This window comes from Crocuta crocuta, unplaced genomic scaffold (genome assembly GCF_008692635.1).
Source record: "Crocuta crocuta isolate KB4526 unplaced genomic scaffold, BGI_CrCroc_1.0 scaffold154, whole genome shotgun sequence".
Taxonomy (NCBI): Eukaryota; Metazoa; Chordata; class Mammalia; order Carnivora; family Hyaenidae; genus Crocuta; species Crocuta crocuta.
Window position 1 is genome coordinate 9363041 of NW_027530545.1, and position 27979 is coordinate 9391019.

Sequence of the window (27979 nt, forward strand, 5' to 3'; positions counted from 1 at the left end):
ATACATAAATTTATATCCTTTAGGGTTCAGTATGTTATATTAGCTGAGTGTGGGATTAGCAGAGAATAGATTTTACAGTATTAAAGTAGTACATTCTTGGAGCTTACTTGTCCCGTTGAATCTTTTATGATTTCTTAGTATCATCTTTTGATGAAAATGCTATTTTATTGGGTTTTTTTTAAATAGAAAAAAAACCAAGGCAATAGCTGATAATGTGTAACAGAAAATAGGAGAGCAATTTGTATGTGTCATCCACACACGATTAGGAGATATAATTAAAATGGCCTATGTTTTTTAATGTTTATTTATTTACTTTTAGAGAGAGAGAACATGTGCAGGGGAGAGGCAGAGAGAGAGGGAGAGAAAGAATCCCATGCAGGCTCTGCACTGCCAGCATAGAGCCCAACATAGGTTTCAGTCCCATGAACCTTGAGATCATGACCTGAACTGAAATCAAGCATCAGATGCTTAACTGACTGAGCCACCCAAGTGCCTCTAAGGACTTTGTCATTCTTTTTCCTGAACATCACATCTTGAGAAATTAGTTGTATCTTTAAAAAAAAATAAGTCTTAAAAGGAATCCTGCTCTCTTTACCAAGATTCTGAAATATATACTATTCAATGAATTTAGGAGATGAGGAAAGTTACCCATTTCATCAAGAATGTAATTTCTGGTGGATTTATACATCAGCGACATAATGATGTCCAGGGAACTAAACTGAATCACTATTTTCAAGGTAAAAGAAGGTAATGCTAATATTGTGCAGGTAACCAACAATGTCTATCACTGGGAGATAATAATAATATTACTTCATGAATTATTGTATGAATCCCATGAGTTAGTATCTGTAAAACATTTAGATTAGTACCTAGGATGTATTAAGTTCTTATGTTTTCCATCCCCAAACAGAATTCGTTCTGGGAAAGATGGAGTAACAGGGGCTGGAATTACCCTTCCGTCTGAAACATACTACAAGAACAAAATCACACAAAATAAAGGAAGCAACAGCTTCAAGACACTGGCTATCAGATGATGAAAAACAGGGATACCTGAGAGATGCAAACCACACAAGAAGCCCTAAGTTTGCCCCAGTTTACTGCCTTAGTAATTTCCTGGCCGCGGCAGAAGGAAGGGAAACTGAAACAGGGCCCAGAGGAACTGCTCAGCTGAAAAGAGATAACTGAGAGTCCAGGGAAACCAAGGCAGTTGGAGTTCACAAAGTACCTGAAGAAAAAAGTGGAATAAAAGGGGACATGTGCAGTGGATCCCCCGTTAGGATGAGCAGAGCACTGAGCACTACGTGCATGTAAGGAAGGGACCAAAGGCTAGAGAATTACCAACTTAAAGGATTAGTGGGAACAGTGTCTGTTGTTCACACAAGGCCAGGAACAGTGCTTACCTCCACAGAATGGCCTGGAAAAACTCTTACCTCACAGAGTCTTAGAGAGAATACTCAGGAAGGTCTTGCTTCAGTATTGTGGAATACTTATCCCCTTCTGAACACTCCTGAGGACCTGAATAACAAATCATAAAGGTAATAATTGAGAAAATCAGATATTTTCCAAGGTTTATGGTCGTACTATTGGGGCAGCTCACAGAATCAAATAAAAAGCACCCAGAAGGAAGCACAAGAAGATTCATAGGAATGAGAAATAGCCAACATCCAACAAGGCAAAATTCACAATGTTGGACATTCAATCAACAGGCAATAAGGTGGCAAGAAAATATGACCCCTAATGAGGAACATAATCAGACCATGGAAACTGACACATACGAACATAGATATTAAATTATTAATAAAACCAATATTACAATAGTTGTCATAAAATAAGCAGTAATTATGACTATTTCATATGTCTAAAGAGTTATGTTTGAGACATGGAAAATATGAATGAAATCTTTGGAGTAAAAGCTATAATATCTGAGATTAAAAAAATACACTGGGTAGAATTAACTACAAGATTGGAGATTACAAAAGAAATAACAGTGAATCTGAAGATTTAGCAATGAAAAGCATCCAAAATAAAGCAAAGGGAGAAAAAGGACGTAAAGAAATGAAGAGATTATTAGTGAGCAATGGAACAATTTCAAGTGGCCTAATATAGATGTAATTGTTGTCCCATGAGAAGGAAAAAGACAGAAGAGAAAGAAAATATATTTAAAGAGATAATGCCCCCAAGTTTTCCAAACTTTATGAAAACAGTAAGCTTGACAAATCAAGGAAGCTCAGAGGACTCCAAACATATGAAATATGAAAAAAAAAATACTAAGGCATATCATAGTAAATTTCTTCAAAATGAAGAGCAACTCTTAAAAATATTCAGGAAGAAAAAAGACAGGAACGAAGATAAAAATGACATTCAGTTGTTTGTCTGAACAAAGCAAGTGAGAAGATAATGGAACCACATTTTGCAGTACTGAAAACCAGAGCTTACCAATTGAGAATTTTAAAAGTGATGAGCCCCTGGGTGACTCAGTTGGTTGAGCATCTGACTCTGGATTTCAGCTCAGACCACGATTTCAGGGTTCCAGTGAGTGAATCCCGCATCAGGTTCTGTGCTGACAGTGTGGAGACTGCTTAGTATTCTCGCTCTCTGCCCCTCTCTTGCTTGTGCACTCTTTTGCTTTTTCTCTCTCTCAAAAGAGTAAATAAACATTAAAAAATAGAATTTCAAAAGTGGAATATATATATTCTCCAAAAGTGAAAAATAAAGACATTTTCAGACATGTAAAACCTGAGGAAATTCATCACCAGCAGACTTGCCCTACAAGATCTATTACAGTAAGTCCTTTAGAAGGAAAATGGTGGATGAAAATTGAGATTTACCCAAAAGAATAAAGGGAAGAGAAAATGGTAATTGCATATGTAAATATATATTATTTCTTATTATTTAAATATCTTTACAGGATATTTGACTATTTCAATAAAAATAATAACTTATTGAGGAGCTTATAACAGAAAAAGTGACATGCATGGGAACAGCTACAGTCATCTGGGGAGTCTAAAGAGTGTTCCAGCATTAGCTATCCTAATCAATAATGCTGTTGGTCATAAAATTGTACGGTAAAGACTCTGGATGCAGGGGTTTTGTTCAAATCAAAAATAAAAAAAAATGGAAATGGGTACAGGCCTGGCACTTTGCAATCTTTGCCATATTGCCAGATGGCTTGCTCTTGGACTTTAATAGTCATTTTACTTCTGTATCTCAATATGTAAATCCCTAGAATGGGAACATTAATGCCATTAAATTTTTCTGATAAAATGTGTAATACTAACAACAAATCTATTATTTGTGTCTGCTGAAGGCAGAAAAAATGGGATAAGCAGACTATTACACTTTAAATGATGGCTCTCTACATATTATTGCAAAGATGTGTTCCTTATGTCCTGAATCACCAATACATGGAGAAAGAGATCAAATAGAGAAAAAGGAGGGAAGAATTTTGCTTTTGAACTTTTGCACATAGAAGATTATAGGCATAACTGGAAACTGTACAAAGGCCCTGCAATTATAGATTGATCTACCTGTATATTTTCAGAACTAAGTAATGTCTACCACTCCAAGGAGGGATTTAAAAAAAAGCATAATAGTAGTTTTTTAGCTATATACAAATGATAAAAGCAAAGACATCAAAGTGGGTAGCCTTTCAACTCATGCTCAATTAGAATAAAAGTTTGGTTGCTGTTTTAAACATTTATGACTAACTAACTGTGACAGGCTCTCAGCTTTGCAAACGGGATGATTTTCAGTTGACTTTTGATCTGACTGACAGTTCCTTATACACTTCAGTGTTAGTTTATAACACACAAGCCCACATCTGAATACACATGTGACTAATTAGGGACTGTTTATGGACCATCCACATAAATTTAACACACAAGAGTGAAGGCATTTTAAACCAGAGGTCATAATTTTAATGAAATAGAGTTAATTAACAAAGGTGCTTGACCTAGTTTGTATTGTTAAATTTTTTAAAAAATGAATAAAATCTAAAGTATCTTCTGCATGCATATCTGGAGAGGTATATTAGATCATTTTAAAAGTTACTATTATATTTATGAAACAAATTATTTAGGTCTTTCTTTTTTAAATATTGGCTGCAGTGTAATCAGCTTATAGTATAGACAGTACTTTGGATCTTGATTTCTAAGAACTTTGTGTCTTGTCCAAAAAGGCATAATGTTTAATGCTTTAAAGGTTGGATTGCACCCTGACTCTCAGGCCTAAATTTCAGCTCTGTCACTGATTAGTTGATGAATTTATGCAAATTACTTAATATCATTGTGTCATAATTTTCACATCTGAAGCATAGGAGTAATAATAGCATCTACCTCAGAGTATGGTTGTGAGAATTAAATGAGTTAACATGTAAAACAGTGAGGAGATTGGTAGCACTTGAGGAAGGCTCAATAATTGCTATTTATTATTATTTCAGGAAAACAGTAACTATAATATAAACTGCTTATAGTGTGCTTTAATGATATACGTTGTGGTAATACTTTAAGGAGTAAAAAAGAGTTATTGAAACTCAGATTTATTAATAATTTATAATAATTATATTAATAATATGATATTTTAAATATATAATACATTTAAAAACCTTATTCCCCCAAACTAGTCTTTCATCTATTTTGAATAGAGGAGGCTGCTGTTCTCAAGAGTTGTCTGAAGAAAGAGACTACCTGTGAACTCAACATGGTCACCTGAATGTCACCTAAAAGAGATGCGCATAATGTCCCACCATGCTGGGTAAGGTGGTGAGACCCAAGATTTTAATAAAATTCCCCTTCCCCATAGACCTTTGGAGTTAGCGATGACCCTGACACTTGCTGTAGACACATACAGTTCTGAAATTTTGCTTTTGCGTGAAGTCATTTCATGTCCTGATGCTTAGTATTTTATTCCATATTATATCACACAATGATAACTTCACTCATTCTAGCCTGCCTCTGTAGCCCATGTCAGATTTCAGCCACTGAAAGTATATTCTACCTTGCTGGAGCTGCCATCGTCCCACCCCAGGCATCCACTGTGTTTTTCTGCTTTCTGTGGCAAGGTCATCTTTGATGAAATGGAAGCTCACTAACCGAGACATAAGTGTAGTCCATGACTGGAACAGATTTAACACTTCTGGGAACCAATGGGAATCAGGAAGCAGTAAGCAGAGGACTCCAGACTCCTGTGTTTCAGAGATAATTTGCATATTTCCCCCAGATCATGAAGGAATGAATTCCTACTAGAAGGATCTTGATGATGTGCTATTACTCTGTGTTGTCTTCTTTCCTTTTCTCATTCCCCCATTTCTTCAGTTCTCTTTCTTCGAATCACATCTTTAATAAGTAAACTATCTGGACACAAGTATTTGTCCAGGTAGGCTTTGCTTTTGAAGGAACCCAAACTGTGTCATTTTTCCAAATTCTCCTAGCATACGTCTCTGGGTTAGGAGACATTTCTTAAGGCTGGGGATGAGCGTGGAAGTTTATGTGAAAGCATTTCAAAACAATTAAGTTTGAATAATTAGACACCCCATGTCTTAAAAGTACTCAGATCCTTCTATGACTAAAAACTTTGAATAAGCAATATTCCTCCACAGGCTCTAGTCTTCCAGCAAGTTCTATGGCTTGTCCTCTTCCCCCCATAACTCTCTCTTGTTTAAGTCTCCTTGTTCATGTTCTACTTCATCTTTAATCACAAACTGAGCATTTCATCTATTACTTCTTTACTGGTTCATAATAGTGTTTGTGTATGAAGTGTTTCCTAATCAAAGCTTGTTATCACATCAGAGAAAATGTCTGGGACAAGAAGTTGAAATAAAATTTTTTTTTCTATTTATGCAAGCATTCCTTACTTAATGTACACATTCATTATGTGTACACACATTATGAAAAGAAACTAATCTTTATTTTCAAGAGACAATGCCAGGAGATACTACGCAAATACAATCTATCATAGTGAAACAGAGATTCTTTGATTCTTCCTTCAACTTTTGGATGGATCCCATTGCCCCAGAGGAATATGGCTTTCTGTAACAATCCTCTGTGTTATTTGGAAGTAAATTTGTTATATTTGTATAGTGGTCCCTGAGCTCCTTAAGAAGCAATGACAAAGACCCTAACCCATTCTTTTTTTTAGAACCAATACTCATTAAGCTTCTCTATACATTGACTATAATATTTCTAATAAAATTTTGCTGTCCTGGAAAGCATATTAAATCCTTAGAGAAGAAATAGTCATGGGAGAAGTTGTGATCTAAAGTGATTACCTCAGCTCAAAGGTTCACATTGGGTGAGGAAGAAGGCCCCGAGACCCTTGCTTAGTGTTTATATTTAAGGAAGAATGAGTAAACTTATGAGCATAACCTAATATTAATATTTATTTTTTTATTAAAAAAATTTTAATGCTTTTATTTTTGAGGGAGAGAGACAGAGTGTGAGTGGGGGAGGGTCAGAGAGAGAGGGAGACACAGAATCCAAAGCAGGCTCCAGGCTCCAAGCTGTCAGCACAGAGCCCAATGCGGGGCTCAAACCCATGAGCTGTGAGATCATGACTTGAGCTGAAGTCAGACGCTCAGCTGAGTCACACAGGTGCCCCTATTAATATTGATTTAAATCTTAACTTCAGTAGCACACACTGGAGTGCCATTTGATCTCAGTAAGCACCAAAGCTAGTAATAATATGATTGCCATCAAAAGAGATGATCTCTTCGTTCTCTCTTTGTGAATGATATTCTCCCTTTCTCCATTCTGGTATTTAGAAGTATAGTTAAACAAGGTTAGCAGTAGCTATAGTTTCTACTAAATATATAAACACAATTTATTAATTTATAAACAAAATAGGATGTGACCTTGTATCTCAAGCTAGTGGAGAAAAACACACCAGTGACTCTGCAAAGGGCAATAGCTATGTTTTAGTAATATTTACATTCTATTGTCCCAAGTGTTGAGTTGATATTAAAGACATGCTAAATAATGAATCCATAAGTACAACATAGAGATAGGTTAATTATGCTACCTTGTGCAAGTCTCATTCATAAAAGCAGTATAAGGCAGAGGAATTAGTAAAGGACAATATATTTTTTGAGAAAGGTGAAAAGGAAATCCATAGAGGGGAGCATCACAAGGTCAAGTAGAACAGGCATTCACAATTGAAAGAGTGATTGATGCTATCATGTGCTGAAAAGAAATATGAAAGAAGAGTCATTGTAAGTCTTGATATCAGATTTTATATAAAAATAATGTAATGCAGTAGCAAAAGCCACAGATACTGAAATCAGTATGATTCCTAGAGTGACCACAAGACCTTTGATGTTTTATTATCTCATCGTTCTCATCTGTATGTAGCAGACCTGGTATAAGGAGATGATACAAAGATAATCTATGTATTTAGAACAGAGCCTGGAATAGAGCAAGTGCTCTAAACAAATCTGTTAGGATATTTAATGAGCTTCAGTAAAAGAGCTTTTTAAAAAAGATTAATCTGTATGGAAGTCATCCATAGGTGTTAGAATGCATCATGAAAAGTTATGGAAGAATATGTAAGTGAGTTAGAGATGTAAGTTCCCTTAATAAATAAATAAAATCTCTCTTCTTTGCACTTTTGATTAATTAATAGTTAAAAATAAAACTGCAAGAACAAGGTGGAAAGTAAGATTTACATAGCATATATAGAGGAACATGCTTTAAAAAGGAAAATTAATAGTTTTCATTGATGGAAAAGATGAAAGAAAATATTTTATTGGTATTATTTCTTACTATCACACAGCAGTTGACATTAGACTTATTGACTTAGTATAAGGCTTGCTTTGGAATACAGTGTTGCTGGAGATGTTTTAAGATATTTTTAGGGCAGTATCAGAACCTTTCAAATAATGAAAGGCTTACTTGGGTTCAGAATGAGATAATATATCTTTGAGAAGAATGAGAACAATGAGTACCATGGACAGTGTCTCTTCTATTTTAGACTTTCTGTCCCACCTTCACTTTTTGCCATAGCTATGTGCCATCTATACTAGTACTTGTTTAATATCTTTCTTTAAATCAATACCCTTTCAAAAATCTCAAATATTACCTAAATATTGCCTATATTCCCTAGTATCTAAGCTATTTTTAATGTGTTGATTCTCTTTTATATAGCACATGTTAAAGTAAATGTGCAATTATTTCAACTTTTAAATAATAAAATCTGTTCATGCGTTGCCTCAACTAATCTTGTCAACCATCAGATAAGCTTGCTATACTTTGGGAAACAGTGCAGTAAGGGATAGAATAGGAAAAGAGAAGAGATGCACAATAATAAGAAGTTAAAGTTTATCTTGGCTCAAGCATTTGTACCTAAATCTGTAGAACTCTGGGCTATTCGGGTCAAGAATTTTTTGCTGACTCAGAAAAACTCTTCTCATTTTTTAGAAACATATCAGAATGAGAAATGCAGTACATTCCCTTATTACACAAGCCTACATAGTAATATCCAAAGGTTGCTTGTGATTTGACTCTCCTAATTTGTGAATCTTTAACAAACATTTAAACGTAATTTAGCATATACAGCAAAACTTTTGGATTGTGAGTAACTTGTTCTGTGAGTGCTCCACAAGACGAGCAAACATTTCTAATACATTTTAACTTGATAAGCAAGCGATGTCTTGCAATACGACTAGTACATGACACCAAACATCACATGATCACAACTGAGCCAATGATTCTCTCTCTCTCTCTCTCTCTCTCTTGCTGTGGGATTGTAGGTGATCATCTCCTGTACTCGATGCTTGGTCTCAGGACCTGGTGTTTGGCAGAAATCGGTGACTTTTCAGAACATTGGAAGGTGCTCATAGCTGGCATTAGTGTAGTTTTTGTCCCTTCAAACACCCATGGACAGGCCTTTGCTTTTCCATACAATAATAAGTTTAGCTATGCTTTGCTTCATTCGAGGTCATTGGATAGGTTCCTTGTTCCAGCTGCATGAAAAGAAAAAGATTCCATTGAGCCAACAGATGGCAGTGATTCTGTTAGTGACAGTGACATTCATCCTACACGATAGCCCTCCTTTTTCTTGTCTCCCTCACACCAGCCACAAAGTTTTTCAAAGGTAAGTACAGATCAATTTGTTTATTTTTATTTATATTTTGCATATTCTTTATTATTTTATATCATATTACAACATTATACTCATTTTTATATGAATATTTTTAGGTTGTGGAACAAATCAGAAATTTGCTTTGATATACAAGTGCTTTGGATTACAACCATGTTTCCAGAACGAATTACGCTCACAAACCAACGTTTTCCTGAGCTTTTAAATCCTTCTTTCAAAGTTTGGGGTTTTCAAATATGAGTGCTTTATTCAAAGCTTCCAATTTCGCTATAATTTTGAGCTAGAACCAAGTGAAATAAAGGAAACTTTGCTTATTCAGACCACTTTTTTAAAATTTCGTATCTCAGGATATTCTGCACAGATAATATTTTAGCACCATGCACTAGAGAGCAACTGTGGAACTTTCTGAGAATCTGCAGTGTAAAGCATCAAATGTCTGAGGAACTAATAACATTTTCTTGATAAAATAATGCTTTCATGTCACAGAAAATGGAATTGCCAACATTTCTTTGTAGGTTTCTCTCAAGCTTAAGAGCAGATCCTTGACAGTTCTAGAATTGCCTTTAAATACCTTATTGAAATGTAGATTAACACTGTAACATCTTAAAATAGTAGGAAAACCTTTTCCTTTTAAGACTTGTAGATAAGCAAGAATTAGTAACTATTAACATTAGCTGCTACATTTTTGCATTTCCCCCCCAAATGTTGTTCTTCCCCAGGATCTAATATTTAGATTCATTTTAAAACAGAGTAGAGTACCTAAGACTGGAATGTAGATTTTGTAATAAAAGGCAATGGAGATAGATATGTCTGTAGAACATCAATTTTTACTCCTCAATCATTATCAAGATCAGGTTAAGGATAAAAAAGCATTTGCTCTATCAAATATCTGGAGGGTCAAAAGAAGCTAAAATTGAAAAAAAATAATATAATACTCTATAAACTTTTAACAGTGTATTAATTTAGAAATACTCAATAAATATTTATTTATTTATTTGAAATTGTAATAAAGTCTACAATAAAAGAAGTAAACATTAAAGTCAGAGCCCTTACATTTTTGGAGTTGCAATGTTTGGTCTGCAGGCTGTTGCCCTAGTCACTCATCATTATCTGTACCACACAGGTAAGTAGCCCAAGATGGAGGGCCTATCTTCTACTTACCCTTTCCCACCCCTCCCCCTGTGACTTGTAGCACTTGGCTTCAGGATTCTACTTCCTTTCATTTTTGAAGTCTTGAGGTTGAAAATGAAAGTAATCCTATTACTCACATTAGCAGTCAGGGCATATTGATCACATCTAATACCAAGTAAAGACCCGGCAAAATAGATTCCCTAAGTAAATGCTTCTTAAGTTTTTCTTGGAGTAAATGCCAGATACTTGATTTTAGTTTATCACCCCCAGCATTGTTAAATAAATTGTATAATATTTCTTAACAGTTAGGATTGAGTAAATATATGGAGCAAATAATATGTAATTATTGAATATTTGTTCATGTCCAGAACTGTGCTGGAAATCATGAGAGATCCAAGGGATATAAGACACTGCCTTGCCTTTGTGGAAAATATAACCATATTGGAAAGATTAAATGGACATGCCTCATTTCAATTACGGAACTGTAGAACAAACCAAATTATCTAACCCTTAAATATATAGTAGAATAAACAAGGATGGAAACAACAATATCAGTAATGACTGTATTTGGGAGGAGGTAGAAATTGAATAATTCAGAATCAGAATTTAGGAGCATAATTTTTCTGCAAATCTTAGTGGTATTAATTTAAGTATAGCACTCACCTATTGGGGGCCCTAATAAAGAAATACCTCAGGTTTCATAAATTCGTTAATGAAAGCATGTCACTACAATTTCATATGTATATTGTGGTTTGCAACCTCTAACTTGGCCAAGAATAATTATTCAAATATTTGATTACAACATAGGATGGATGTTAATTCATACAGACACAGGGGAGGGCAGTCTGCTAATGGAAATGCTGGAGATGAGGTGTTAGAGCTAGTGCCCTTTTCAAAATTAAATGCAGAAGATGAGAGAATTTCTCTAATAAATTGCTGTTTACACAATTATTTTCAGTAAATTAGGGATTCTACTTACATTTCAGTTTTAAGGAGAGGAATGAGATAAATGTATAGCCATCATTCATCTCTATGCTTAAACATAAGTAATTTTACATATTTACATAGGTGGGTGTGTTTATATGTGTGTGTGTGTATGTATGTATTCCTTAATTATCACACAAGTTTATTGAACTAATTTTATTAAAAACAATTAGAGATCATGAGAATTATTCATGTCTCCCAATGCTATAGTATTTAACTAATTTATTAATATTTGTTTAGCTATCAAAATAGTAGATTTTGAAATATGAGCATCTTTGGCAAAAGTGCTGTTAGAAAATGTGTCACATAAATAGAATTGTTTCAATATTACAACAGGCAGATGTATCAAATATACATAAATATCTGAACACAGATAAGATAATATTGGCTTCATATCACATGAGATAGAAAAAACTTATTTTTAAAAAATTATCAGAAATGAAATGGAAAATGTCAGAGCCAGGTATGTGGAACCTCAAGGGCCTGTGATCCAAATAAATTTTAAAAAGCTATTTAACATTAAAATACTCAGTGAAATTACATCAGTTCTATAGTGGTTCTTAAATATCTAAAAATGTTAAGTGTTTAAATTTTAGAAAAAAAATTTTCTTCTATACTGTCTGATAATGAGAAGACATGAAAGCACTTCTTTGGGAAGTATTTCCTCTCCTTTAATGTGAAGATTGGATGTGAACTGGCTCATCATGAGTTTGTTCATATATGAGCTTTTAAAAGGGAGAAACACTTGGTTTGCCCAATCAAGGTTAAACTTGATATTTGAAAGGGAAAAAAGAAACAGGGATAAAACAAAAAGACATGAAAACCTTGAGCTAAGAAACACATTTCATGAACACATTGTGAACTTCTATTTAACATGTAATACCTTAATTAAATGAATGAGGATTAATTTTACTAATTATTCTCTTTATAATCTAGAGCATTAGAGGATTAATTATCCTAATAATAATTATTATTATTTTTAGTCTAGAACACTAGAATCACCTGGGAAGCTTTTAAAAACACAAATCTGGGGCACCTAGATGGCTCAGTCAGTTAAGCATTTGATTTGGGCTCAGGTCATGATCTCACAGTTCCTGGGATTGAGCCCAGCATAGGGCTCTGCACTGACAGCATAGAGCCTGCTTGGGATTTTCTTTCCTTCTCTCTCTGCTCCTTACCTGCTCTTGCATGCTCGCTCTCTCTCTCGCTCTCTCTCTCTCTCTCTCAAAATAAATAAATAAATTTTAAAAAATTACAACTCTGTCTTCTAAAATTTATTAATTCTTCCAATCTTAATTTAGCATTACTCCATTGTAGTCACATTGATAAGAGACTCAGAGGAACAGAGGTAGTGCCTGCCTTCACAGAACTCAGTCTAGTGTGGAAAAGTTTAAGAAAATGAACCTTTATAATAAAAATTATACTATTTTATTTTATTTTATTTTATTTTTACCTTTTTTTTTTTATTTGAGAGAGAGAGAGAGGGAGAGAGAGCGAGCACAAATGGGAGTGAGGGGCAGAGGGAAAGACAAAATCTTAAGCACGTTCCATGCTCAGTGTGGAGACTGATGTGGGGTTTGATGCCACAACCCGGGGATCATGACCTGAGCCAAAATCAAGAGTCAGGTGCTCAACCAACTGAACCACCTAGGTGCCCCTAAAACGTATACAATTTTGAAACAGGGAGTTTAGGAGTAAAAGATAAATACTGACAGATATACTTTAAGCAGAAAAGCTTCATATAGGTTTTATCCCAAGAAGAGAATCTTACTACCGTAAGACAATGGATTGAATAGAGATGTTTGTGACAGAGAGCAGAGGAACCAGTTAGTGGACCATTGCAATAGCTCAGGTAAAAAATGACAAAGGCTAGGAGAAAAATGGTGTGCAGAACACTTTCAGTTTGTTCTGTACATGCCTTATGGCCCTCAAAAATGTTAATGATTATGAATGATAGAAAGTGGTTATTTTTGTCTTTTAAATTCCACTTTGGATTAACTAATGGGAAATACCAGCCCAAGACTGGAAGTTGGCAACAGAATGAGGTTCGGTGTTTATTTCCCTGCTCTTTCTTTGCCTTGACTTGTGCCTTCTGTCAAAGGACATGGTGTATCTCAGACACCTCTCACTAGGGAGTTACCCTCTCTAGCTTCCAGTAACTGCTCCTTCCTCTTACCCTTTGAGCCTACATTGCCAACAGCTTCCTGTTGCTCCTACCTGTGGGGTCTTGAAGCATTTCCGGTTGGTTTCCACAAATCTTATCCTATCTTTAAATATGTTTTTGCTCAGCATTTTCTTCATATTATGCCTTTGAAGCAGGTCACTCCTTCATGGAAGGATCCTGAATGATACATGTGGTGATTGTGGAGAAGAGATGTAGACACATTACATACATATGGTGCATAAAGAGGACAGAATTTAGCGATGATTTAGAAATGGAGAGTGAGGAAAAGGGAGAAGTAAAGGATGATTTCCAGGTTACTGGATTGACCAGTAAGTGAAAAGAAGTATTCTTTGTAAGATGAGGTTTCTCATCTGTAGTGGAGAATTTAGGTGCAATGGGAGCAGGTCAAGACTTCTGTGTTGACTCTATTGAGTGGAATTGTCAAGAACACAATTTCAAATTAGTCAAAAGTCAGAAGAGAAGAGTAGGATATCAGTACACATTTTATTGAGGTGAAGGCATCAATATCATTTCAATAGAGTACAAAACTGAGCACACAGCAAGCACCAAATCCTCATGAAGTTTATAGTCTACTGGGGAAGAGGTCATGAAAGAAATGATAAACTGCTATGTTAAATTAGTGCTACACAATAAAGTACAGGAAGGTATAAGATAATATAATGAGAAGACATTGTATTTTAGAGGTTGAAAGAAATGACAGTTCAAATTATATCCCAATAGAGACGTGCTAAGTAGGTGAAAAAGAGAAGAAATATTCTAGGTGGTTGAAACTGTATTTGTCTTACATTTCTATGGGGGAAAAAAAGGACATTAGTTCATTTGAGACACTAAAACCTGGCCACTGTGGCTGGAGATTAGTCAGCAAAGGTAGAAGTAGTATGAGATTAGGTTGCTGATGTTGACAGAAAACCAGATTATTAGGCTATGCTAAAAATAGGTCTGTTAGGTTCTATTAGGATGATATTTGCTACCTACAGATTTAGCAACTTAACTTTAATGCAAATCTGAAAATGGCCTCAACTGCCATAAAAGCTTCACTATCAGATCTTATCCTGTGCACATCAGATAAAATTGGGATACTCAATATTGCTCAAATTATTTTGCACTTGGGCCAATTGACTCATCTAATTTGTATGAAAGCACTATTCGGTAAGGGCTTTGATGGAAACGAGACAGTATATTTGAGTAATCACATGGAAAACAAAAATATTTAGGTCTAATAGTATATCCTTCTATCTTAAATTGAACTTCATGTATTAGAAATGATTTTTGGTTTTCCCTTCATGGACCCTTTCTCTTTTGACTTATTACATATGAAAAGCAAACCTATAATATAGAAATATTGGGATTAAAGTCCTTGATATTACCAAAAGCTTATACTGGACATTTACACTAGGATTTTAATACTACACTTAGTTGTCCTAGTCTTTGTGCAAAGGCTAGTGTTTTTACTAGGTTAGTGGAAAAATGTTCATATTTAAACTTCAGGTAGCCTGAGGTTACTTACCCTGGTGTCCACAACAAATACACAATGAACAAATTGTAGCTCTAGTCAAGGCTCATACAGTTATTCTTCAAATGAAAAAAGAATATTAAAAATATTTTCAAAAATAGCTAATTCTTATATAGTGTTACTATATGTCAGACACCATTTTAAAGTCTTCATATGTATTAAAGCATTTTATCCTTGTAAAATCCTAGGAGGAACTGACCTAAGAGGAAGTGACTCTTACTATCAACATTTAGAGATAAGGAAACTCAACCACAGGTAGTTACTTAACTTGTGTAAGGATGTACAGGCAGTACTCTGTCGCTTGAAAATTCAGCACGACAGCCTTGCTTTAGCATGTCACCCTTGTGTCGGGGCCATGCTAATCTTCTCTGTATCTTTCCAATTTTGGTATATGTGCCGCCGAAGCGAGCATGACAGTCTTGCTTTAGAATTCCCCATCTCAGCTCTCACTGGTTGGTATTTTTTTGAACGGAAGAAGATTCATTCAGAGACATGTAAACTATCATGTTATTGAGTAGGTCTCAGGGCAAATTCTTAAAGTGATATTTTCTTGTGTGACAATGTCAAAGAACTGGAAACTTATGCATATTAAAGAAAAGGATGAAACTGGTCAGTATTTCTTAAAACTAGGAGTATGTCACTGCACAGATAAAATGATGTTTTTATCACTCTTTCTTTCCAATTTAAAAACTTAGAGAATAGAACTGAGGAATGAATTTGAAGCAGTTGCTGGGTTGACCTAAATATTTGTTAATGAAGTCCAATGTAAAACTGACTCTTACTAGAATGGGTTTAACTCTCTTTTAAATGAGGGAAGGAATTTGGAAAAAAAAAAAAGTGTCTGTCCTGTCTATTATCTCTCTCTCTCTCTCTTTCTCATCATCTATCTATTATCTATCATCTATCTATCTATATCTCTTCCACATACATTTCTTAAAATACTAGAATTAAATAAAATCTGAGTATAATATAGCATTTACAAATATTTGGCATTTTATTTTTGAAGAATAACATTCCAATAATTCTCTGGAGTTGTTACTCGAGTTTAAAAATGTCTATAAATAGCAGAAGGCACATAAACTTTATTTTGTAAAATTTTCTTCCTGTCAAGATGATTTGTTTTGAGAAGCATCTGAGGGTCTCTAGGCCACTCACCATTTTAATAACTCTGATTGTTCTGTGTATCATCAAGTCACTTGGTCCAATCTGGACAGTTTCATTTTATATAACTATAAATTTTACTCTCTAACTGTCATTATTATAAATTGATATCAATAAGAAAATGTTCATCATTGTTAAGGGATGGGGGAAACCTCAACGCAGTATATATTTCAAGCTTCCAACAATACAATCACACACGTCATGTCTAAGTGTACAATTCTATGTATGATTCAAAGTATAGAATTTCTAAATACTATTCTCACCCTTTATATTTCCCATTTTATTTTTTGCTCTCAATATAAATATAATACCTACTGAGAAAAGTGCCTCGACTGTTGTTAAGGATATTTTTGAAGGTTATTCTCATTTGTAATTTCTTTTCTATGAGATATTTTGGTGTTCAGAATTTAATTCTAGGATGATGTATCAAATATGAGGTTGCTGGCGACATAAATACTAACCCCCTACCCCCAATTCAATTTCAAAGAGCAATTCAGGTGAGAGTAAATAAATAAATAAAAGGTTTGGTTAATGTTGGACATTTGCTTGGTACCGTGTCATTCAAAACTCCTTCCATTTAAAAACAAAATCTGCATTGACATATGAATGATGTATAATGCAGCATAATTACTTACGGGGTCTTTGAAAAGAGAAGCTCCCTTTTTTCCAAGTGATTTAACTTTGAAAAGGAATTACTTCACATGCCCAACAAATACTATTAAAAAGCATTTTATGAGGTTTTTCCCCTGAATATTTCTACACATGGACAGACTATTGTGTGTTCTAAAACCTGTATTTACATGACACACTTTTATGGTCCAATGGGCAAACACTACTTAGTCCTAAAATAACATCACAGTAATGACTACAGTCAAGACAGCAAGAACACGCCACCATTATTATCCATATCAGACTGCACCAGATGGGGTATCTGTGGTAGAGTGCTGACAGTGGCAAACACGGAACAACTCTTTCTGTTATTTTTCTGAACTCTTAGGCACAGCAATATTACATTCAAAATGAGCAGTGCATAAGGTCTTTCATTTCAAAGATATATATTGTACCATATATTCTTCTATTCGTTTGAATCTAGGAGAAAAGTAAATGACATGGAAAATTGAAGATGACTTACATTAAGTGGGATTTAGCCAAATTTCACTGGGTCTAAGACAGGGTTTCCAACCTCGCTGGTATTGATCTTTTTGTGTCAGATCATTCTTGTGTGGGGCTCTCCTGCGTACTGCAGGATGTTTAACGGTATCGTTGACCTCTATTGACTAGAAGCCAGTACCCAAACCCCAGAGAGCTGTGACAACCAACAGCGTCTCTTTGCAAGGAATGAACTCTTGAACACACACATACTCTTTGAACTGATTAAATTATGTGGCTTGGCTTTGTTAATATCAGAGTTTAATCAGTCTCCAGATAGAAGATGTGCATTTTTTTCTTCAAAATATACTTCTTTTATGTTTATTCATTTGTTTCATGTTACCTTCGGTCATTGCTAGAGCATGTAGGCATTTTGCATCTGCAATATTATTTCACACATTTTATACTGACAGCAAGAAAATAAAATGAGAAATATTGAGTCAAATAATACACGGGGACATTAAAAGTTTTTTAAAATGTTTTTTACTTGCTTTTGAGAGAGAGAGAGAGGGAGAGACATGCAAGCTGGGGAGGGGCAAAGAGAGAAGGAGACACAGAATCTGAAGTAGGCTCCAGGCTCTCTGGGCTGTTAGCACAGAGCCTGACTTGGAGCTCAAACTCATGAACTGCGAGATCAAGATCTGAGCTGAAGTTGGATGCTCAACCGACTGAGCCACCCAGGTGCCCCTACGAGGAGACATGTTTAAGAGTATTTATTGAGTAGGAGAATTGGCTCCTACAAGTTCCCGTTCGGTCACAGACTCCTGGAGGCCTCCAGCACTAGGCTCATTCCTGCCTAGTGTTAAGGAAAACATTTAAGTTGAAGAATACTTCAGGAGAAAAGCTGTTCCCTTCTAAAATCAGTGAGTTTCAGTTTCGTGTCTCATCTCCTTACACTTTTGGAATAAAGACACTGCTTCCAAGAGATCAGGTAGTTGAAAGGAAGAATAAGACAAGATCATTTACCACATTACTGTTTTAAACATGACTTGAATTGTAAAAATAAACAGAAAAGAAGTCAGGGTCTTTGCTTCTGCTTCACTTTGAATGTCCACCAGTGGGTCTAACTGTTTTGCTAGAACTGTCAATTCTGTCCTTAAGTTTAGTCAGGGATTCATTGTTTTAGTCAATCAAAAATTATGCTTTGCAGAGAGTAACTATATATATATATATATGATCAATTTTCAAATTGCTAGAATATAATCAAAGGGTACTTATTACTATGTTTTTCTTATATTAGTTTTGTCTTTGATAATTTAAAAAGGCTTTCAGGATATTTTGTTTGCTTTAAGGTTATCACTATAAAGCTAAGTTATTATTTTGTAGCTATGAAGAAGAGCCTTCTGATATGGATCTCTGGATGATATAGTGCCATAAAAAGTAGCTTTAAACATTCAGCATTGGCACTGAAATATTGCTAAGCACTAAACAAATACAATGGAAAAATAATAGTCTATGTTATACATACCACTGTATTATTTTTAATGCACAGTATCTAATGTTATAAATATTCAGTAAATAGTGAAAAAGGTAAAACTTTTACTCATCTATAAGCTCCTAGTAAGTAACCACTATGTGTGGCATAGGTGGCTCAGTACTATATAGCATTTAGTAAATAAAGAAAAGTAATATGACTGCATTTCAGAAAATACTTGTTGAACATTTTAATTTTAATATTGAACCAATTTTCAAAATATATGTCATTTCTCCGTATTCAAAATTATTCCATGTGCCAAGTACTAAGCTGTCATTTTATAGTTCTCTGGACTTCAGTCATCCAAAATAATTTGACCTATTTACTTAGGATTATCAACTCTTCTTGGAAACTATAGTGTAAAAAATATCAACCAAAGTGCTGATAGTTTAGGAGAGAGAATAAATCTCTTTGGATGAACAAGCACCTTAATTCCCTAAATAAATATATATTCTACATTGAATAGGCTTGGCCAATTTCTATATTTACTTTAATATTTAATGTCTTTTTTGTAGTTTTCAAAAATGTTTCTTTTATGCAGAGAGAAAGAAGAAGAATTATCCTGCAGTGAATTTTTATAATTTCATCAGCTGGTTGCAGAGGACGAGTTGCTTGGTGGATAAAGTGTTGGCTTTCTATTCTAAAGGACAACTTCAAATCCTGTTAAGGTTATATTTTTATTAAAATTTCCATTAATTTTTCCATCAATGTGATTGTAGATTAATATTAATTAATTCTTACCATTTTTTGAAGAAATAAATGGAGCCATATCTGATTTAAAGTTAAACAAGATACTATTCAAGCTTTCTTGGTAACCCTTTCCTGGATTCAGAATTGGTTGGGGAGAAAAAGAATAAGGTATCTTTAATGGCATTTTATTGAATTTAGCAATGTAAATGGCCTACCCTGATTTTCAAAGATATCAAATTACCATATGGATGATGTCTTTCTCATCCAGTCTGGCTCTTAATGTTTACCAAGAAAATGACAAAGGTGATTTTTAACGTTGGATGTAGTACTTATATGTATAAGTTGCTGATAGTAGAGTTCTGGAATAAAGTCCTTCTGTGCTAAAAACTGATATAACAACAAATAGATTCATATTACAGAAACTGAGAACAGAAATCACTGGCATTCTTTCTCTGGAATTTTAATGTAGTATTATAGCACATGGAAAACTTACCCTAGGAAGAGTGTAATCTTAATGCTACCCTGGTAGCATTCTCTGGGCTATAAAAGTAGTCCACCAGAGGTATCCTATTCGCACTAAGGCATTTTAAAGCTCCTGAGAAAGATGTGAATGAGGACTTTGATACAGGTGGTATAGCTCTGGGTCATTCAGAACAATCCTTTCCAGGATCATGTGTGACAAAGGATTATTACAAGCTCTGGGGAAGGGAATGTTATTCAAATGGAAAGGCAAATGTACCTTTACTATCTAAGTTTTAACCATTAATTTGAATGTCCCATTTTCTGAAGTACTATAGGAGTTAACAAAGTTCATACCGATCTCATCTTAATCATTTTACAGTGATGGGAAATTTGCAGTGTTCTAGGATTTAAAGAGGAACACAGAGGGAAAGGTTTGGAGCCTAGCATTGTGATATTAAAATTTAAAGGGGGAAGTCTAGGGACCATTATTTCTCTTTATCTTGCTTGCCTGTTTTTTGTTACTTGTAATGTGAAGAAAGGTTTTTAATCTCTTTAGAAAAAAAGGACACAGTAGAAATATATCAAAATGTAATCCTGGACATGAGGGATAAAAAAAATGGCTGAAGCCCCTAAACACCAAAATGCGTGTGTTAATATTTTATGTTATATATTGAGCTGCTTTTACAATGAGAAAGCTATTAGACTATTATTTTTACCAACAATATTAAGAGCCAACATTTATTGGACATTTTCTCTGTACCAGGCACTGGCAGGAGTTTTAATCTCATGATACCCTCAGAGCCATCATATGAGGATGGTATTACTATTTTTCTCATTATAAAGATAAGTAAACTGAGGTTTAGAAAAATTAATTAGCAAAGACTAAATACTTAGCAAATCATCAAAACTAGGCAGTGACAATCTCAAAATGTCAGTGTAGACATTCTTAACAGTAACAACTTTCTTGCAAAGAACATGGAAAGTAATGTTTGCAGAAAGGAACACAAATATGAGAATATATTAATTTCCCATGTCATAAATTGGGAGAAGAAGTCCAGAGTTGCCTCTTAAAGTTGTCCGCAGACAGGGTTATTACGTTAAGAATAAAATGTTTTAGCAACCCGTAGATTGACGGCCCCATGCAAAAGAGTGGAAAAAAAGATCTTCATGCCTAAATCTCCTCAAAAAACACGTGCATTCCATATGGGGCTGGCGGATCCAGAGCAGGGGGTCAGCACTTTTTCTTTAAGATTGGGTTTCATTCTGCTAACAGCATGTTGGCCCAGTGCCCACCAGCAAGCAATTAAGACTTTGTGCTTGCCTGCATTTTAGTAGCACTCCTCATGAAACATGGAGCCACTAGGGAGCAGAAGCTTTGCCAGCGTGGGTCACGGTCTGGGAGCAACATCAGGAGAGCTTCTATACTCTAAGGACTCACAGTCTTCTGGGAAGTTGAGGAGAGGATGAAGGATCGATTGGCTGTGCTGTGAGAGAAGATCAAGAAGGGAATCCTGAAGAAATGGGGACTGTGGAGAGATACCAGAAGCAGAGTTCGGAGAAGAAAGCAAAATGCTACCGAGGAACCTAAAGAAAAACCCGATAAATTAATGTCTAAAAATTAAGAAGCAATTGGATTAAAGGAAAGGAAGACAAAAGCTGGATGGCTGATGAGAGTTTCTTACCATTGGACTTGGATCATGGCCTCATTAATTATTTTTTGTAAGCAACGCAAATGCTGAGCACCTGATGTGTGACGAGGTAGAGGGCTGGGGACATGAAGGTGAGCGAGACATTTTAATGCAGAGATGAGTACAGGAAGAGTCAATGGCTGACATAACATTCACATAGACAGTTATGGAAATGGCAACAGCATGGCCATTCTGCTCTCCTTTTCACAGCCTTCCTTTCTTGTGTCTGCAAAAAAAGCGTTTGACTCAGGTTGGGGTAAGGTGTGCCTAAAAGAATTAGAAAGCTTTATACAGAGATGAAATAGACTCCTTGGGAGGGGGCCAGCTTTTCACATCTGAAAATATAATAGGCCAAAACAGTGATTTCAAATCTGATTGATTACTCAAGACCTCCTGGGCATGATTTTACAGTACAGATGTCTGCTCCCGCTCCTGGAAGTTCTGGTTCAGTAGGTCTAACCAGATATATCCTCATGATGTAAACATTGCCCTGAATAATTTTGAAAAGAACTGATATCACGGAAACAGTTATTTCCCTCTTCACAATAGACTTTGTTAGGTTAAAGCTAAAGGCAGAACTACCGTCTTGCTGTGGCTACATCTGCTTATAATCTGTAAAAATACAAATGTACAGAAAACTATCCTTCAGATTATTAATTGGGTCCCTTAAACAGGTAATCTCACTGGTATATATGAAAGCAAATTTATACACATTATTTTTAGGATACTTCTATTGTGTTAACTGAAGTATAAATATATATAATTACTAAGTTATACTCTCTTACTATTTGGAAAGTTGAACACAACCAGGTTTATATGGAGTCCTAGTGTTACCGCTAACTAGGATCTGTGAGTCTTTAGATGACATGCAAAAAGACAGCTTTCTGAAAGTCATGGTCTAGATCAGAAAGAATTACAGGCCCGAAGGCTGAGTCATAAGAATCCTTGGGTTTAAAATATTATTTTTTAGTTGTATAAACCTTTACTTAAACAAAACCACATGCAAATGCCTAATATATCAAAAAAGATCAGAGCAATGTAGGGGAGGGCCAGTGTTGGGGGTCCAGAATCACCTCTTCAGTGATGGTATTATCTGCAGTAGGAGCTCCAAACATAACTCTCTTCAGAATTCTGGAGTTGTGCAGAACACAGATGGAAGGCACAAAGTACCCCCATTTTAAAATTTATTTCCAAGTAAATCCCCACAAATTGAACATCATAATGGATTCCAATAGATATGTGAGTTTTATCCATAACTGGGGTTATCGGTTTGAGTTAAACCTCCACAGTGGCTTAGGTCAGTTACAGAGCTACACACACACACACACACACACACACACAGGGGGCTGGATGCCCTTGGGTCACTGTGGTGGGGCACACAAACTGACATAAACAAACAATAGGGCCTCTTTGTCAAACGCAACTAGGTTTGAATCTCTCATCTCCATTTGCTAGTTAAATTACCTTGAGCAAGTTTGTGGAACTTCCTGAATCTTCTGACCTTTGCCTGTAAAGTGGGGATAATTTCTACCTTTCACTCTGATAGAAATTAGTCTCTAACAATGGGACTGGCGCATGCTGTTTCCTTTCCTGTATTTTTGTGAACAGGTCAGGTTAGGAATTTGGGAAATTGCTCTAACTCCTTTGGGCCTGTACAGAGCTTTTTCTTTTCGTTTTCTCTACACAGAATGTACTCCTTGCGGTACAAAAGAATTAATAATGGGCTTCCATGAACAAGAAATTGCTACTACTTTTACCAAAGAACTGAGGAGAATATCTTATTAAATTCCAAGTTCTCTTAAATATGTTGGTCACACCTTAGTGTATAATAATTATTTACCATGGTCTTGAAATATGTTTATGTATTAATGATCACAGTAGGTAGATTTTGTTACAAATCACTGCATTTTCAATATGTTCAAGCAAATACACACCTCCAGCTGGTCAGATGAATCTGAAGGCTGGCAAGGGGCAAGGGTAAAACTGGCTAGGTAAACTATAGATTATCGTGTGTATAAGTGAATGTGTGTGTTGTGTGCACGCATGCATATCCCCTGAGGTGTGCAAGAGAAACAACAATAACAGACATAATGACTCTGAATGCCCCAGAGGTGGGAATTCCATCTCATTTTTGAGATTTCTTTTTTAAAAACTGGTCCAGGCAGAAGAAAGGAGTGTTTGCTTGCACAGCTGACTTTGTGTTATTTCCAAAGAAGGTACCGCGGTGATGCATGGTGCATATAAAGTTTCTGTGTAACAACCAGATTTTTCTGAAACGTATATGCAAAGTAAGTGTAAAACGATGCCATTAAAGTAATTATTTACGTGTCTTCCAGGTAACAGCATCACCTGTTTTGAGAAAAAAATCTCCCCTGAATTCTGCCCTGTTAATGCACTCTACAAGGATTTTGCAAGCATTCAGCACAGAGAACCCAAACATTTTATTTTGGCAAGGGAAGCTTTATAGAAATATTTGCAATATTTTGTGCTAATCCCTCCACAAGTCACTTTGTTGTGGCAAATATTTGTTCAAACCGGCTTTACTACAGTTACAGAGTACATCAATCTGTTGTTTTAACCTTTAGAAAACAACCCTGTGTCTTCTTGAAGGAAATAAAGAGTCACTGATGAAACCTTTTAGGTTTTCAACTTCTTTGGTGCTTGGAAGAGCCATTGGCACATTGTCTCCAGGGAGTGGATTAGAGGGAATCAAGTCCATCTCTGCTTACTTTCTTGGCTCATCTCTTCATGGTTATGAGGGACCCAAAAAGTAAATGGCGGTCAAAAAGAACAAACACATTTATTAGGGCCGTTAGAAAAGGCTGTTTTGATATTTGCCAAGTTCCTTCTCAATAACATGTTTGGCAGCTACCAAATGACATGGCCTGCCCAGAGTTGATTTTGATGAAGCCTCTGGGATGTGTTAAAAAGTAAACCAGAGCAAATCATGTACTGGAAAGCATAACTCAATCAAGGAAAAATGTATGATTAAGGGTGACATGGGCAAGGAAAGCTTTGCCAGAGCTCAGGGTAAATATTTGTATCAGTGTGAAGAGAAAGCTTCGTGACGCTGATGTCAACCAGCTGGAATTTTCATTGTTTATAAACTTTTGTTGTTAGAGTTGAATTCTGGCAGAAAAGGTACCAAAGAAAGAGCAGTTTCCCAGCATGAAAGTTTGAATTGTGATAAGGCAGCTTGACCAGATATGAACGCAACGATGCTAAGTTTCAGCTTCTTTTTCCTTCCAGAATTCTTGTGCCAAGAAACAACCTTCTTGCCTTAATCCCACTTTGACAAAATTCATCAGGATTATCAAAAAAATAAAAGTTTGCTCTGTTTTGTTCTGTGTTATAAGGACTCATGGCTTCTTCTTCCTTATCTTAGTAGGATGATCAGAAAATGGGTAAGAATCTAAATGTCTTTTTCCCTTTTTTTCTTACAGAAGAATATTGCCACATGAGTTATATATTTTAATGATTGGAAATAAATGACTTGGGATTGAAACAAATCTTTTGAATAGTGTTCATTAACTTCATGATGCTAAGTTGTTTATTTTTGCCTCATTGTAGGTCATTTCACTATTTTTAAACTGAATATTGTTTTTAAGTTTTTATGTTTGAGAGAGAGAAAAAAAGAGAGAGAGCCAGCAGGGGAGGGGCAGAGAGAGAGGGGGACAGAGGATCTGAGGTGGGCTCCATTCTGATAGCACAGATACTGATGTGGGATTTGAACTCACGAATCTTGAGATCATGACCTGAGCCAAAGTCGGATGCTAAATGGACTGAGCCACCCAGGTGCCCCTAGACTGAATAATTTAACAAGTTAAAGGATTTGGGCACTTTGATTTTTAAAACTCCCCAGTTATTTCTATTAAAGGGAAATCTGTATTTTCTCACTAAATTCTGTTTTGTTGTACTTTTTAGAACATTGGAGGTAGCTGAAAGTTATAAATCAAACAATATCACAAGGACATGGGCTCGTATTAGGATTCACAATAGTTCAGAACAAATAACTCAACTCTTAGGCACAGAAAGAGAGATTAGTAGAAACTGCCTCCTAACACTTAGCCCTTGCTCTCTGAAAAATAATCGCATAGTTGGTGCTCACATTAGCATAGGAGGACACACTGAGAAGCCCCATTTTCAGAGATGGACTTCTGCCAGAAACATTCTTGGCAGTATGTATATTCTAGAAGTGACTCTTGCTTCTTCCTCAGGGTAGTCTGAAAACTCCAACCTGAATTACGTTCAGTGAGGGATGTGTAGTGCGATTCAGTGTATAGGAAGTAAAGAGATTTTCAAATTCCTATTAAGTTACCCTTTCTTTTAATAATTGCACAGTTTAAGTATACTTCGATCTGATTGGCCTATGACATAGCACAATTAAGACTTACATAGGTATGTTTTTGATGAAAAGGCTGTATGAATTCATTTAGGAAGAAAGACCAAACTTGAGAGACCCTCCACTTACTCCCTCTGTCCCACAGTGAATTGAAACCTGGCCCTGCTGATGCACAAACAGGACATATCACAAACATAACCACACTACCCATCTGCACTCAGAATAGAAACCAAGCCCCTGCTGGTGTAATTAAGAAATCTTCTCTTCCAGTCCCTGGGCTGTAGAGACCTGGATCACTCACTCACTAATTCCAATTTAGAATACTTTTCTGATAAGGGTCTTTGTAAAGTAAGAAGGGAGATGAACATGAAAACTTTTCATTTTAAGTTTCTGAGCTAGCATGTCATTCTTGAAACGTACAATCTCTGGGTTTCATTGGCTTAGACATCACCCTTCAGAGTGCAGGTCTGTCCAGGGCATTAAGATGATGGTGTCTTTTCAGGAAGTGAAGACGTTCAATGACTTCCACCTGAAGTTTGCGTATTTCTGTCCCACTGTAGCACACCCACCGCCCATGGAACCCAAAGGAACACATAATATAAACAGCATATGCAAAGCTAGAAATCCTATGAGGTGGGAGCCCCAGGTTTGGATACATTTAGATTTTAGCTATATTAGGGTACACACAGATATAAAAGTAGCCAAGCTGTCCCTGAGCTATTTCTTTCCCATTCCCTCCTTACCTCTCAATGACAGGACATTCTCTAGGTCATTCCGCGTTGTGGATTGGGACCCTCTGGCATTATATTTTAATTAAATGGTCAGATTATTAATGCGTGAAAATCAGACACTGCAAATGTTGAGCTAACCATTTTTCATACATAATGTATCCATATCAACATTATAACAGCCATATACCAAAGACTGACATGGTCACTTTTAAAGAAGGAGCACTTGATAAATATTTGAGTAAAGATTCTTGGCATTAGGTTAAGGAACTAATAGGTCAGTTCTCATTGTTGATTGTTTTCCTCTGCTGTGTAATAATAGAAAACCACTCAGACCCTCTGTTTGTAGTTCCATTCTAGAGGTCCATGGAGGAAATAATTGGTCATACATTTATGGAAGGTATGCTAACATGCATTCAATATTTTGTTTACAGGGAGAGAATTCAGGATAATTTTGACAAAACGATCCCTGGAGCTCAATGTCAGTTGCTTTGCTATCTTTTCTTCAATAGAATCCTTTCCTCTTATCTTTCTGGATTTCTCCCTCCCTTCATTTCAACCCTATGCTACTGTACAAAATGCCAAGTTAATATGGTTTTTTACCTGCTGCCTTGCCACATTCCATTGGTCCAAGTTAAAGAAATCAGAATCTTTCCTCGGAATTTGAGAAAAAAATATAAGAAATCTGAGATCAGTTTGGATTCTCTCTTGAAGAGAGGAGATGCAGACATTGGGCCTGTTGATGGCCTTGCACCTCACTGTAGACTTAGGAATGAGAAAAAGCCTGGGGCCCCTGGCTGGCTCAGTTAGAAGAGCATAGGACTCCTGACTCTGATCTCAGTGCCCCACGTTGGGTATAGGGACTACTAAGAAATAAGTAAACTTAAAAAAAAAAAAAAAAAAAAAAGCCAGGCTGACCCAAAATAAGTGGCATGAGTGGAGATCAGTAAAGTACAGAGAGATGGTTTATGAGTCCCTGCTACCAGCTTACCCAGGCCTCGTTGTATTTCTCTCCATGACATAGTGCAATGCTACTAAAATTATAGAGAGGCTTGCACTGTTTAAGTTAGCTCAGTTGGGTTTCTGTTAGTTGTAGCAGTGGTTGGGATTTAACTCCTACACCCACTACCCTCAAACAGATGATAAAGGAATGTATTGACTGCCTAGTGTGTGCTAGGCTGTTTACAATAGTTATCTCATATAATCCCTTTAGCAATCCTAAACCTTTAAATAGCCTATTTCTTTTTCTTTTCTTTTTTTTTCTTTTTTTTTTTTAATGTTTTATTTATTTCTAGGAGAGAGAGACAGCATGAGCAGGGAGGGTAAGAGAGAGAGGGAGTCACAGACTGAAACAGGCTTCAGGCTCTGAGCTGGCAGTCAGC

The 27979-nt window shown here is 35.8% G+C and overlaps 1 non-coding gene across 1 annotated transcript; it reads right to left on the minus strand.

The window, feature by feature from the left end:
• Positions 1 to 15207: 15207 nt before the first annotated feature.
• Positions 15208 to 15315, minus strand: LOC144234518 (U6 spliceosomal RNA). The gene has a single exon (XR_013335998.1). It is a non-coding gene; the product is annotated as a U6 spliceosomal RNA (small nuclear RNA).
• Between the last annotated feature and the right edge of the window lie 12664 nt (positions 15316 to 27979).